This window comes from Mustela lutreola, chromosome 4 (genome assembly GCF_030435805.1).
Source record: "Mustela lutreola isolate mMusLut2 chromosome 4, mMusLut2.pri, whole genome shotgun sequence".
NCBI classification, from domain to species: domain Eukaryota; kingdom Metazoa; phylum Chordata; class Mammalia; order Carnivora; family Mustelidae; genus Mustela; species Mustela lutreola.
In genome coordinates this window covers 73981727-73995621 of record NC_081293.1, presented here as the reverse complement: position 1 = coordinate 73995621, position 13895 = coordinate 73981727, and the positions used below count along the sequence as shown (strand labels likewise).

Here is a 13895-nt window from a genome sequence, read left to right as displayed (position 1 = left end):
CCTGCTTCTCCCTCTGACTCTGCCTGCCACTCTGTCTGCCTGTGCTCACTCTCTCTCTCTCTCTCTGACAAATAAATAAAATCTTAAAAAAAAAAAAAAAGATTTTGTCACTCTTTTCTTTGTTTCTCACTTGTTTTGTTTCTTAAATTACACCTATGAGTGGAGTCATGTGATATTTGTTCTTCTCTGACATAGTTCACTCAGCATTGTACCCTCTGGCTCCATCCATGTCATTGCAAATGGCAAGATTTCATTCTTTTTATGGCCGAGTAATATTCCTCTGTGTGTGTGTGTGTGTGTGTATCACATCTTCTTTATCCATTCATCAGTTAGTGGACACTTGGGACTGCTTGTGTGATTTGGTTGTTACAAATAACACTGCAATAGACAGGGGTGCACGTAGCTTTTTGAGTTAGGGTTCTTGTACTCTTCAGGGTAAATACCCAGTAGTGCAATTGCTAGGTTGTAGGGTAGCTCTATTTTCAAGTTTTTAAGGAGCCTCCCTACTATTTTCCAGAGGGGCTGCCCCAATTTGCCTTCCCACCCGCAGCACACAAGGGCTCCTTTTTCTCCACGTTCTCACCACCACCTTGTGGTTTCATCCCTTCTCTCCTTCATAGCCACTGACAGTGTGAGGTGCTCTCTCAGGTGGTGTGGATTTTTATTTCCCCTGATGATCAGTGATGCTGAGCACCCTTTTATATCCCTCTGGACCACCTCTGTGTCTTCTTCAGAGAAATGTCTCTTCAAGTTCTTTGCCCATTTTTTTAATTGGGTTATTTGTCCTTTGGGTTGACTTGTAGGAATTCTTTTTTTTTTAAAATTATTTTTATTAACATATAATGTATTATTTGCCGCAGGGTTGTATTAATTCTTTATGCATCCTATGTATTAACCCCATTATTGTATATGTAGTTTGCAAATATTTTTTCCCACCTCATAGTCTACATTGTGACTGACTGTTTCCATTTGTCTATGTTTTCTTCTGTAGCCTGCACTTTTGGGGTCAGATCCAAGAAATCATTGCCAGGTCCAGCATCATGTGTTTTCTTCCAGCAGTTTTTATTGTCCGCTCTTCCATGGAGGCCTTGAATACAGTTTGAGTTCATTTTTGCGTGTGGCATCAGGGAAGGGTATAACTGCTCTGTGCAGACTTTTAGCCAGTCCCTGTCCACCCCGCCCCTTCCCCTGTCCTTCTGAGGAACCCCAGCCCCGTTCCCTGAGCAGTCGGCTGGGGTTGTTTGCTTCTCTGGGCAGGGGGGGTCCCAGCATGCTCTGCGGGGCGCGGTGCTCATCTCTGCTTTCGGCTTCCAAAGTGTCGCTGCTGTCTGTTGTCTCCTCTCACCTACTTTTCTCTTCTCTTTGTCCTTAGGAATTTTGGTCTTTTTCTCGTTTTACCACAAATCTAATTGCGGGGGAATTTGGAGGGAAGCAGAGATAAACAACTCCATTCTGTGGGACATCGATTATTCCAAAATCCAGATTGCTCTTTTAAATGATATTAAATGTCATTTTTTTAATCATGATAATTAAATATCGTTTAAAAAAGCAGTCTGGATTTGGGGCTTTTAAAAAATGGTATCCTGTAAATGCCCTTGTCAGGATGTGCCTCCAGAAATAATTGTTGAGTCTGTTCCTTTGCTTCCTTTTCTCTGAAAACATCTAAGGCCAACATTGGTTGAAGTTACTTTCCCGAACGTTATTTTATAATTCAAAATAAACAGATTTTTATTTATAATATGAGGTCTTGAATATAAGATGATACCTGTTTCCTGAGGTACACTTTTCTTGTGGGGGGAAAAAATCCTTGCTTTATCTTCAGGTGTCTATTCTGTATGTTTTATTACCAGGAGATGATGTTCTTTTATGTATATTTTACTCCGAAGCTTTAATTCAATAGTCTTGAGTCAGTGTAACGACAAGCCTGATTTTTGTTAGTTTTTTAATTAATTTGTGACCGTAGCTTTCTTTGCGACTGTACACAACTTCCTCAACTTACCGTGAGCTTATGTCATGTAAACCTGTCATAAGTTAAAAGTATTGTAAGTTGAAAATGTGTTTTTGCTACAGCTAATGTACTGAGCATCATAGCTCAGCCCAGCCTACCTTAACCATGCTGGAAACGCTGACCTTACCCTCTAGCTAGGCAGAGTCCACTAACACAGAGCCTAGTTTATAATCGGTGTGAATGGGTCATGTAATTTATTCAATACTGAATTCAGTACTGAAAATGAAAACCAGAGGGGTTGTGTGGTACAAAATGGCTGTTAAATTACCCTCATGTCTGGTAGATGCCTGGGAGGCTTGCTGCCGCCCAGCATCATTAGAGAGTATTCTACCACAGAGCCCTAGACCAGGAATCAATCCGAATTCAAAGCATGGTTTCTGCTGAATGTGTATTGCTTTTTGCATCGTCATAGTCAAGAGGTCACAAGTTAAACCATCATAACCCAGAGACCACCTGTATTTGATTATTTCCAGGTATAGTCCTATTTTTCATAGACAGGATAAAGAGAGGGTAATCAAGGGACTGCCTTAGGCTCTGACAAGGTTCTCTGTGCTGTTAAGAGTGGTTTCTTTTATTGCAAGAATTGTTTCCTCACAAAGTTAATCTTCTTGGGTAGGTTCAAGATGGCTGCTGACCTGTTTGGCGCATGGCTTTAGGATTTTTATCCTGGTGTCCAAGGATGGGTTTCAGAGAGCTGAAGGTCTTTCTGAAATTTGAGTGGTACCAGAGTAGCCTTCGCCTTCATCAGCTAGTCAGTGATGCAGGCCTTATGTGACCCTGGAAAGGGTTGAGGATGCACTTCTGATAGATGGTTCTAGAGAGAAGAAAACAGAATGCTTTTGATGAAACATGACTACAATGAGATGCTCTGTTGCAAGCTGCCATTAGATTACACATTTGTGTGGAAGTATCAGCAGCTGTTGATGAGGGACTGTATGAAGAGGGCTCTTTGTTCTTTGTCAGATGCAAAAACACCTCTAACTTCCTGGTTATGCAGAAGCCTGTTGACACAGATGTAATCAGCAGGTAACATTCCGTAAGGGTAATGGTTTAGCCTCAGAGAAGGTGATGAAGTTCTAGAACCTTGTTCCTCAACCTTGTCCGCTATTGATCACCGCTATTGATCACCGTCCTGCCTTCCCCAGAAGGCATTCCTGCCGTAAGAGGCCCTGGAGGGGTGCCGGCGTCCCTCCACTTCCCCATCGCATCCTAGGCTACAGATGGGTGCCTGGTGAATGGACTAAAATGCTTGTGCCATGCTATCGTATGTCCTGAAGACTGCATACTGTTTTGCCATATTAACCCATGGAAATGCTAGAGAAGTTTGGCAAGGGGAAATTACCCAATTTCATAGCTTTAGGCGGTTTGCAGAAGACACTGACGAGAAACAGTAAAGACTGAAATCCATCATGGTCTATGCGACATTCCAACACATGTGGTCCTTACAGCCAACTTCCCTAGGAAACGGTCCCTGGTTGCGTTTTAATTCAATCGGGTACTGGTTTCGGCCTGCTCCCAGTGGAGGTCTCGTGGCCAGAAGTGGCTAGACCAGGCATGTGGAGGGGATCACATTAGATCAATCAGGAGGAAACCTCACACGGGAGTCTTAAGATTGGCAGCCGTCCTGGTGACTTAGGTGGCTGTCCTGTGCCCAAGAGAGACAACTTTCTATAAGAACAGGAATAAAGAGAGGCCATCAAGTTTCTGGGTCTTATTGCCATTCAGGCCAGGGTACTAGCTTACAGCCAAAAGGCAGACGCTCTCCTCCCTGTGGAGTAGCCATGGGCTAGAGGATTACAGCCTGAGCAATTGACATGCAAGTGTTCCAGTAAGACCATACTCCTTGAAAAGCCCCTGAAATCAGAGTAAATGGAGAGAAAGTACTCACCAATTTTGCACCGAAGCTCAGAGTCCAAATGTAAAGACTCACAGCCCCACGTTCGGGCGCCATATGATGAAGTTCTAGAACCTAGGTGAGGTTTGGTGGGCTGAGGTCCGGAGCCGATGACCAAGAAAGAATTCTTGAGACATCTTTGGTGCAAAATGGTGGTTTATTAAAGCACGGGGACAGGCCCCGTGGGCAGGAAGAGCTGCTGCCCCGGGTTGTGAGGGATGGCAGGTTATGTACCCTGAGGTTGGGGGAAGGTGAGGGGAAGGGAGGTGTCAGTGGAGTTTCATATGCTAAAGAGGGCCTACAAGGTGCCAGGATGTTCCAGGCCTGCTGGAGGCCTTGCCCTTGCTGCTGGATCAAGGTTGTCTTTAGACCAACCATTAACATTAAGATAGTTGGGAGACTTTTTGGTGGGGTGTCACAATCCTGCTATCAATCGTCTTTGTTAGTGAGATTTAGGACATTTGTAAGCCAAGGGAGACTCCTGTCTAGCAGGATTGTGAGCTCTGCAAGTTAACTATTTGCTTATTGTTCATGGCAGTCAGGGCTGCCTGAGGGATGCTACACTTATGGAGGGGAAAGGGTGAAGAGGGGGTGCAAGGCGCCAGCTCCTGCTTTGTCCTCAGCCAGCCTCCTGCTCCCTCATCAAAGGGACCACCTTTTCATCAACTTGTAAAGAGGGTAACCATAGTTATCGTTTGTTTTCATACTGAGGTTGATGTAGTTGATTTGTGTTCATTGACAAAGAATGTAGATAAATACATAAAAAGAGAAATGCCTCTGTGATGTAGAGAGTTACAGACTTGAGTTTTCAATGAAGAAAAGGTGGGGTTTCAAGTTATGTGAATTTTTGGCAAAAAAAAGAAAAAGGCTCTAAAAACCAGAAAGCTTGGAAAGAGGAGGGTAGGAGTTGGGAACACCTGTTGTGAATTTTTTGTTTTCTGATCTAGTGCTTTCATTTCGCTTCTAGTGACGTGGCCTGAGTTGATAATGTGCCTCTGAGCTTCAGGGTTAGATGGTTCCATTTTCCCCGTGGCTGAGCTCATGTTGCTCCTTTCTTCCAGGGCCACCACTAAGATCTTTGGGGGTTTCCCAGAAGCGTGTGGTTGGGAACATCATGAAGGAAGAGACAGGAGCCGACCCGAGGAAGCGTGCGTGAGAATAACGTGGAAGGAGCCCATTGGTAGATGCAGGAGGGCTGCTTTGGGAGGTAGGTGGGAGCCAGAGCTGGGGCTGACCCTGCCGTGGCCTGTTCTGCTGCCCCCTGTCCACTGGAGCTGCTCTCTGTGCTCAGGGATGGGCATTGCTCACCTTCTGGCCCCAAAAGCAACTTGACCTTGCAGGGGGCTGTTGCTCTTAACTCCTCCTGGCACAGCTCTGAGGCAGGGTCTCAGAACCCTTTCTGTTGCCCAAAGGCCAAGAAAGACCATAAAGGCAGCTTGCAACTCTGGGCGGAGAGGAGTGATGAAGATTTGTAGCCCGTGATTCTGGGAACTGGGCAGCCAGTATGGAAGCTCAGTGAGGAAATGACCTTTGAATTAGCTATTCCTTCCTGGCTTTATTCTTCCCCTGACCGATGCCCACTGAGTTGTGAACTTTGACCCCTTGCGCCCTCCCCGCAAACCCAGTGACAGTGTGGTGGGCTTACTTCATTTCCTTGCTGATAGCCTGTAATTCTTATCTTCTCAGTAACTAACGCTTATTGTCAAGGTCAGGGTCACCCATTATTTCCTATCCCGTGACCTTCAGTGGGTGTCTCTTGATATGCTGGCTCTTTTCTTTTTTTAAGATTTTATTTATTCATTCGACAGAGAAAGAGACCACAGTAGGCAGAGAGGCAGGCAGAGAGCCTGATGTGGGGCTCCATCCAGGACCCCGAGATCATGACCTGAGCTGAAGACAGAGGCCTAACCCACTGAGCCAGTCAGGCTCCTGCTGGCTCTTTTCTTATGGAAGTGGCCACATCCTGTATGTGTCACTTTGGTCCATTAGGCTACTTTGTTTTCCTTTTAGTCTACCAACGTAGAACGCTACAAATAGACCCCGGGCCAAGTATTTAGGTCTTTGATCGTCACATCATCATAGGAACATTAAACAAGTCCCGTTTCCTAGATGAGGATCCTGAGGTTCCAAGTGGGTATTGCCGATGGTGCAGCTGGGCAGACAGGGCAGTGGGCAGGCAGTATGTCTGTCTGTCTCATACTCGGCGCTGTGGAGACCATGTTGCTGTCAGGATTTGAAACAACCCTAGTGCCCATGGTATCGTAACTCTTCCTCTCTATTTTTTCCACCAGTATCTGCTACTTGTTCTCATTTCGTGGATTCTTGGTTTAAACATTGAATGAGCTTGTTGAAATTTAATATTTTCAAGAGTTATTGTTTCATGATTTTACTGAGACTATATTATCAGTCTGAGATGTGATGAAAAATGTCCCTTTCCTAACGGAGGCTCTCCTGGGTTCTTGGATAAGTCGTGAGTCGGTGCCGAGGCTGGTGTAGGTGGAGGACTGGGCTTGCGTGTTTCCGACGCTGCCCCCATCACCCAGACCCTTCCGGGACCGGGTTAGTGAAGACGACACAGCAGAGACACTCCACTTTGCCAGAAATCTTCTCATGTAATTCACAGAGGTGTTCCGGAGCCCAGATCCTCCCATGTGTAAACCTGTGTCTTCAAGTGCGCAGTGTTGGCTGAGCAGTCCTGTCGGTGTGCCCCGCTGGGAAGTTGCGCTCAAGGATTTGAGCTTTCGGTGTGAGTCAGTTTGGGAATAAATGTAATCCACTTTATTTTTCAGTAGTGCGCTACGTGATTAGAGGCTCCGTTTCTTTAGGCTTCTGAAGAATTTTTATTTACTTATCGGACGCTCTGTGTACCCCTACCTATTTTGAATCTTCACCAAAAGCCTGGTGGTAGATGGGGTCTGCTTTCTTGGAAGTGTGACTCGGCTGCGGCTGGGACGTCGGGCAGCCTGCCTGGCCTCGGGCACTCAGAGACTGGCGGAGCGAGCACTCGAACCCAGATTGGTTTGATTCCCCGGACTGTGCTCTTGACAATGACCCTGCCTCACTGGTTATGCACCGCAGGGACACTGACCGGGCAGACACGTCTCGGAGTGTTTTTACGCTTTGCGTTATTACACAGGCAGCCTTACAACAAATGGTTAAATAAGCCTCGTCCTCACGGAGGGGGAGCCTTCTGGACGAGCCTGATGCCTGCATTGGTGAGGCCACATCCTGTGGCTGACGGTGAACTGAGCCGCCTCTGCTTGGCTGTGTCTGCTCCGGCTGCCCCTCGTCCCTCATGAACTTCCTGCGCTGCTCACAGCAACGAGGCTCGATTCCCCTGAAGGGCGGCATGAGCTTCCTCCTGCTCCTTCCAAAGCAGCGGGGCCTGGAGTCTGGCCACATGGTCACACAGGCCAGGGCAGCTCCGGCATTCACCGAGGAATCTCAGAAATTCTCAAATTCTCGTTTGCAGATTTTCACTCTCCTGGGTGTTTAATGTGGTCGAGGCTTCGTGTACTAGTTCAGTGAGCATCTCCCCCATCACCCCGAGGTCCACCCCACTGTTTTCTTTGGCTGTTTCACGTGAGTTCCCCAGCGGAGGTGCTTACAACCGAGAGGGGTGAACAGTCAGTAGACGCGCTCCCCCCAGAACAGGCTGACTTGAGGCAGGGACTGTAACGCAGTGCTCCTTGTCCTCCTTCTCTTCCAGACGTCTCTATCAGGATGGAAAGCCTGGGAGTCACGACGGCATAGAAAAACCTAGGGGAAGTTGGCCAAGAGAAGGAAAACACACGTTCACATGGTATTACTTGAGGTTTCCCTTCTGCCTGTATTTCTCCTGCAGGCACACCAGGCTTCCTGGATTTGGTACTTGACATAAGCCCTCCAATTGGAATTCCCATAGACTGGCGTGCCTTGAAGTTCACAGTTGCGTAGCTGTGCCTCAAAGTTCTAAGGTTAGGAGAGATGGAAGGCTAGCCTTACTACCACTGGTGGTGGAAGGTAACTTTAGCAATGGGGTCTGCAGGGGTGGTTGTTATAACTTGTTAGGGGCTGGAGGAGACCGGTCTCTGTGTCAGGGTTGATGCGGATAGTGCGAGGACATTCTTGTCTTCAGATGCGGTGCGGCGGAGCCTGGCAATTTGTGAAATCTGCATTACCTGTCCTGTTTCCTTCTGTGCCTTTGCTTACGCTGCTCTTTGTGCCTGCTTCACTCCCGTGTGATGTTCCAAGTCCAGTTCAGATAGCTCAACTCTCTTGCCTTCTGGCTGCTTTAAAGGTTCTGCTTTGTCTTTGGTGCTCGTGGTTTCTTACATCCAAGTGGGGAGCTCTCTTTCCTTGTCCCTTCCCCTTTTCCTGATGGTGACTTTTTGGATTTTCTGAGTCTGAAGATTGATATTAGGGAAATTTCACCATTATTTATTAGAATAATGCCTCTACCTAGTTTCTTTATTATTTTCTTCAACAAGAACTCCCCACCAGGCATATGGTAACCGTTTCTCACTTCCCTGGTCTGTGTCCCTTTTTTATTTTTGTTGTCTTTGTCCTTGCCTGCACAATTCTGGGCCATTTCTTTGCATTTGTCTTTTGAGTCACCAGTTTCTTTTCAGCTTATTTTTAATCTGCTGTTTACACTGTCCTTGATTAAAAAAAAAAAAAAAGGATTTTTACACTTCCAAATTTTGTTTATGTATTTATCCATTCATTTACTTATTTATTTATTTTACCCTACTGCTTTGTCTACAGAGACTAGACAAAGGTACAACACCTAGGATATAGGTGCTCAATAAATATGTTTTTTAAATTTTGAAATATTTAGCCATTATTTTTGGTCCCTTCTGAAGTCCATGTGGTAATACTTTTTAAATGAGATTTTACTCCTTTTCAGACTTCCCTTGTTTATTGAGATATGTTAAATCTGCTTATTTTATGTTGACTTCCAGCATTTGAATTCCAGTATGTTACATCTTTTCAGATCTGACTCATTTGCCTGTGTCTGTTGGCACTCGTTCATGGTGATATGTTTCTTTGCGTGTTTGTGGTTTATTGACTGTGACCTCACGTTCCTTAGCAGTTTTATTGTGCAAGTTCTTTAAGGCCTAGTTTGAAGTAGTTACATTTGCTCCTTTCAGGTATCAGTAGACACCATCAACTCAATTCCCTACTTGCGGTTTTTTGAATTTGGACCACAAAACCACAGAGTACTAGTTGCCAGTTATAAATTCTCAAGGGAGATTTTCCACCCCATCCCCCACCCCAAATATACCCACTTTAAAAAGAAATCACCCGTATCCTGAGGGCCCAGTTCTGTGGGGTCCAGTGTAACGAAGGGGCCTGTTCAGCTCACAGCTGAGTAACCTGGGTTTATGGCCTCTCTGGTCCGCAGAAGGATCCTCACTGGGGGTCAGCGTGACCGGAGGTTCTGGCTCCGCACCTTTCCCACTTCTGTCTCTTCCTTTATTGTCAACTCACCAATGCATTTAAAAAGATGTTGTATTTTCTTTTTCTTTTGTTATTTTCATTTGGGCAGGGGTACTGTAAGGTATCTGTTGTGTCATTCTGTGGGAAGGAAGGATCTGGTTTTGTTGCTTTGTTTTTAGTAGGTGCTTCTTTTTTGTGTGTGTTATTTTTTTGAAAAATTTTATTATTTGAGAGTGAGAAAAAAGAGAGAGAGAGAGCATGAGCAGGGGGAAGCGCAGAGGGAAAGGGAGATGTGGAAGTGATCCCAGGACCCTGGGATCATGACCTGAGCTAAAGGTAGCCGTTCAATGGACTCTGCTAAGAGCCACCCAGGGGCCTCTTAGCAGGTGCTTCTAATAGATTAAGTGGGAAGGCATTTGGGGTAGAGCTCAAAAAATTAAAACTTGGGTATAAGCCCAGTTTCTTCTTTCATTTTGGGGGTCTGCTCCAACCTATCAGATTAGGTCTTGAATGAGGTGGAGAATAGTATCTTGTAAGATGATTTCTGAGTTGGGCAGACCTTGATGTCTTTGAGACATTACTTCTTGAAATGAGATTTGTTTTTGTTCATCGATTTAATTAGCTGCCTAATGTTTTATATCATACAGTTATACCCTTCTAAGTATGCTGTGGTGCCCGGGTAATTCTCCTGATGCGATGTCTACCATGGGTCCTCATGGTGACATCCATGACATTAGTCCCTTTATTCAGTGTTATTTTGCTTGATTCTGAGTAAGTGGAATAGTATTTATAAGTGAAAATAGTTGCAAATAGTAGACTATGTCAGTGATGTAAACAGGGAATCCTTCTGAAGAAGAAATTCTGAGTGTTATGGTTTTCTGTGCAGTGTGCAGATCTGTGGGATCACATTTAGGATTTGAGAATGCAGTTGGCCGTATACTCTTGGAGTAACCCTAAGTGGCAGCATGGAAAGAAAGAAGCATTGCCATCTGATGGGAGTATGTCACCTATGTGTATGCCCCTTGGGATCCTGAAGGAATCACACACTCTGTTGTGAACTTTAATCTTCTGTTTATTTAATCTCCTGGATTAATGTTGCAGAAAAGGACCCACCATCTTAGTTGCTGACGTAATGTGTCCGGCCCTCCCTGCCCACCTCCTTGTCTGCATTGCCACAGTGGGTTGCAGGGTCCTGGAAACAGCAGTATATTGGGCATGATGTAAGCTAATGAGTAATTGTTTCAGGATGTGTTGTGGTTCTCAGCAAATGTTAGATGGAGTCAGAGTTGACTTAGAGTGGTGGAAAGCTCAAGTTGTGGTGATCTGAGTAGGAATAACAATGGCCTGGGACAGATACAGACTTTGAAATCTTGAAAAGGAATAGTGTGCTTTAGATATTTGCCATGAAAAGAGGCAGAAACATAACATGGTAAGCATGGCAGCTGCGTGCGTTACTAGCTGTAGACATTCACATAAGACCATATTATGATTAGAAATTTTAGCATTAATCTTTGAAGGGCTGAGAGGCGTTAATATTCATCCTGAGTTCTTTGAGTAACTGATCTGGAATTTTAATTTTATAAAATGTGTGTGTATGGCGGATCTTCATGTTTTGTCATGAAGAAATGGCTGTTTGTTTTTAAAATACTGGAATGTTTACTTTGAGTTGGCATTGGTGGAAATGGTTTCTAAGGAAGAAGATGGCTTGCAACCCAAGTTATAAATATTTTGAGGCTTTTAAATTATTTAATCCAAAGCATTCACTATTTATTATTTTTTCTCAAAGTTTGATAACATAGACTTTTCTCAGGGTTTTCTTGTTCTTTTCAGTTGTATTTTTCATGTAGTGAACACATTTCTGAAAATTATACCAATGATATTTTTAATAAATTGAATTAATTTAGGTTGATAAGGAAAGTTCACTAATTTAAAAAGGACTAAGAAAGTTCACTAATTTACAAAGGATTAAGAAATCCTCTAGTAATATGAAGAAAGCCTTTTTAGATGTGGATCAGTCTTTTTGCTTTTTATGCAGGGGTTTTTAATCCTGGACCCCTCTTTTGGTAATTTATTTATATCACGCTGAAAGATGTGTTGGGTATTTCTGTTTTGACTGTATATAGCTATTTCTCCCTGTAATAGTTTGGGAAAGAAACCAAGATAGAAGCAAAGATTATGTAAGTAACTTACAGATTCTTTTTCTTCCAACATGTTTGGTAGAAAAATGTTAATTATTTTTTTTTAAAGATTTTATTTATTTATTTGACAGAGATCACAAGTAGGCAGAGAGGCAGGCAGAGAGAGAGGAAGGGAAGCAGGCTCCCTGCTGAGCAGAGAGCCTGACTCGGAACTTGATCCCAGGACCCTGGAATCATGACCCAAGCCAAGGGCAGAAGCTTTAACCCACTGAGCCACCCAGGCACCCCGAAAAATGTTAATTATTAATGGAATCATTACAAACCCCCACACAGTCAGAAAAGCCACTACTAAGAAAAACATTTGGAAGCATGAGTATTGTCTTGACATTGTCACATTCTGTTGGTTTTCCCTTCTGTCAAAATGAGCGAATCAAAGTAAAATAAAACCGACTGAGTGCCCTTTCTTGGTAAAGGGCCCGGTGATTGGGGCGAGTCAGGGGGGGGTGTAGAGAACACGGAGCGGGTGTTCACTTGCAACCCAGAGTCTTTGTTTCCTGCGAAGAGTGTGTCACGTGTCTCATCTCATCGGGTGGGATAACCCGGAGCCATCTCACCCCTGTGGGTTTATAATAGTTGTTTCTTCTGTACTCCTTGCCGTGTAATCAGCTACCTGTGTCATCTCTGATGTTGCTGTTCGCTTTATTTAAAAATACTCTTATTAAACAGCTCAGATCATCTCTTTTCTGAATGTATATCCTCAGAGGGCCTTTTTATGTCCTCAGAACTCCATCGCTAATGAAAACCCCAGGACCTTGTGGGGACTATCAGGAGTTTCCTTTATTCACCACATTTTGGGTGTCACTTTTACATTCTAGGACCTCCTTTGGATACTCGAGGTAGTGAAGCACTTTATTTTTATTTTTTAAAGATTTTATTTATTTGAGAGAGAGAATGCACAAGCAGGGGAGGGGCATAGAGAAGAGCAGGCTCCCCGCTGAGCAGGGACGACCCCCCCCCAATTCAGGACTCACTCCCAGGACCCTGAGATCATGACCTGAGCTTAAAGCAGACAGTTAACTGACTGAGCCACCCAGGGGCCCCTGAACCACTTTAAATTAAAAAAAAAAAAAAAAAAACCTAAACCTACGTCATGGAGCTTATAGCCCAATGGGAGGAAGACTTTGGATAAACAGCCTAATGAGAGAACAAGGAAAATGTATGGGTGCAGTGATCAGGGTTTTGGCCAAACGATAGCCGAAGGGTGGACGGGAGTGTCCCCCTGAGTGGGCGAGTGTGCATGTGTGAGATGTGCGTGTGTGGCTGGGATCACCCGGTAGTGCGTTGTCAGGAAGGCAGGGAAGGCCTCGGTGTGAAGGTACCTCCTGGTGAGGACGAGAAGGAGGAGGCCCTGGGTCTGCTCTCTTGGGGACAAGAAGACAATCCCAGATGTTCTCCCTACTCCAGACCCGGGAAGGCAGACCCAACCTTGCAGGAGCACAGAGCACTGGTCCAATGCCAGATTTGTCACAACCACACCGCACTTTCCACCATCTAGGTGACTTGAGAGGGACGGGACCCCTTTGTTCATCTCAGGAAGCTTTCCAGCTCCTAATAAGATGTGTTTTGCATCACCAACATGAGGTTTTTTTTTTTTTTTTTTTTTTTTTTTTTAAAGATTTTATTTATTTATTTGACAGAGAGAAATCACAAGTAGGCAGAGAGGCAGGCAGAGAGAGAGAGAGGAGGAAGCAGGTTCCCTGCTGAGCAGAGAGCCCGATGCGGGACTCGATCCCAGGACCCTGAGATCATGACCTGAGCCGAAGGCAGCGGCTTAACCACTGAGCCACCCAGGCGCCCCCAACATGAGGTTTGAACCGTGTCTGTGCACAAGCCGGAGTCATGGGAGGGAGGGAGACTTAATTTCTCCGCTCAGCTTGCAGAACCCCAAACTTATATCCCCCTTCCTCAAGTCTCTCAAGAAGGTTAAGAAAAAACTTACCGGGAACTACCCTTTCTACTTTTCTTTTTCTCTATTGGAAGATTTTTCAAAATTACTTCGCTTTAAAAATGTTCCTATTCTCGTTTTCTTGGGGATGTTTCAGAAGAGTTGCTCCTGGGATTGTGTAGAAGCTGACAGAAGGCGTAGCTTTCAGAGAGACTGTGGGGCAGTGACAGAGACCAGAGTTGGGACAGCGTCTCCTCCCCTCCGTCCCTCAGGAGACACTGCCTCCTCCTCGCTGTGGTGGATGTGGAGCCAGGAAAAGGCAGTTGGCTTAGATCATTGGGCGTGGTGTCCTGTTTCAGTCTGAATAATGAAACTTCGAATCCATGGCAAATTAACGGAAGGCCCCCCGTGGGCCCGGTGAGGAGATACTGGTCCTGGGCGCTCTCTCCCAGGCCTCCCATGTGGAGGGAGGACATCAAGGAACCACCA

The 13895-nt window shown here is 45.1% G+C and overlaps 1 protein-coding gene across 12 annotated transcripts in view; it reads left to right on the top strand.

Moving 5' to 3' along the window:
- Window positions 1–13895, top strand: part of SGMS1 (sphingomyelin synthase 1) — a 267103-nt gene that overhangs the window by 127010 nt on the left and 126198 nt on the right. For 8 of the 12 annotated variants that reach the window (XM_059170248.1, XM_059170250.1, XM_059170242.1 and 5 more), the window contains one exon: window positions 4964–5109. The exons of the other annotated variants lie outside the window; for them this stretch is intronic. The gene's annotated coding sequence lies outside the window, so the exon portion shown is untranslated. The remainder of the gene's footprint in view (window positions 1–4963; window positions 5110–13895) is intronic. 12 annotated transcript variants of the gene reach the window in all.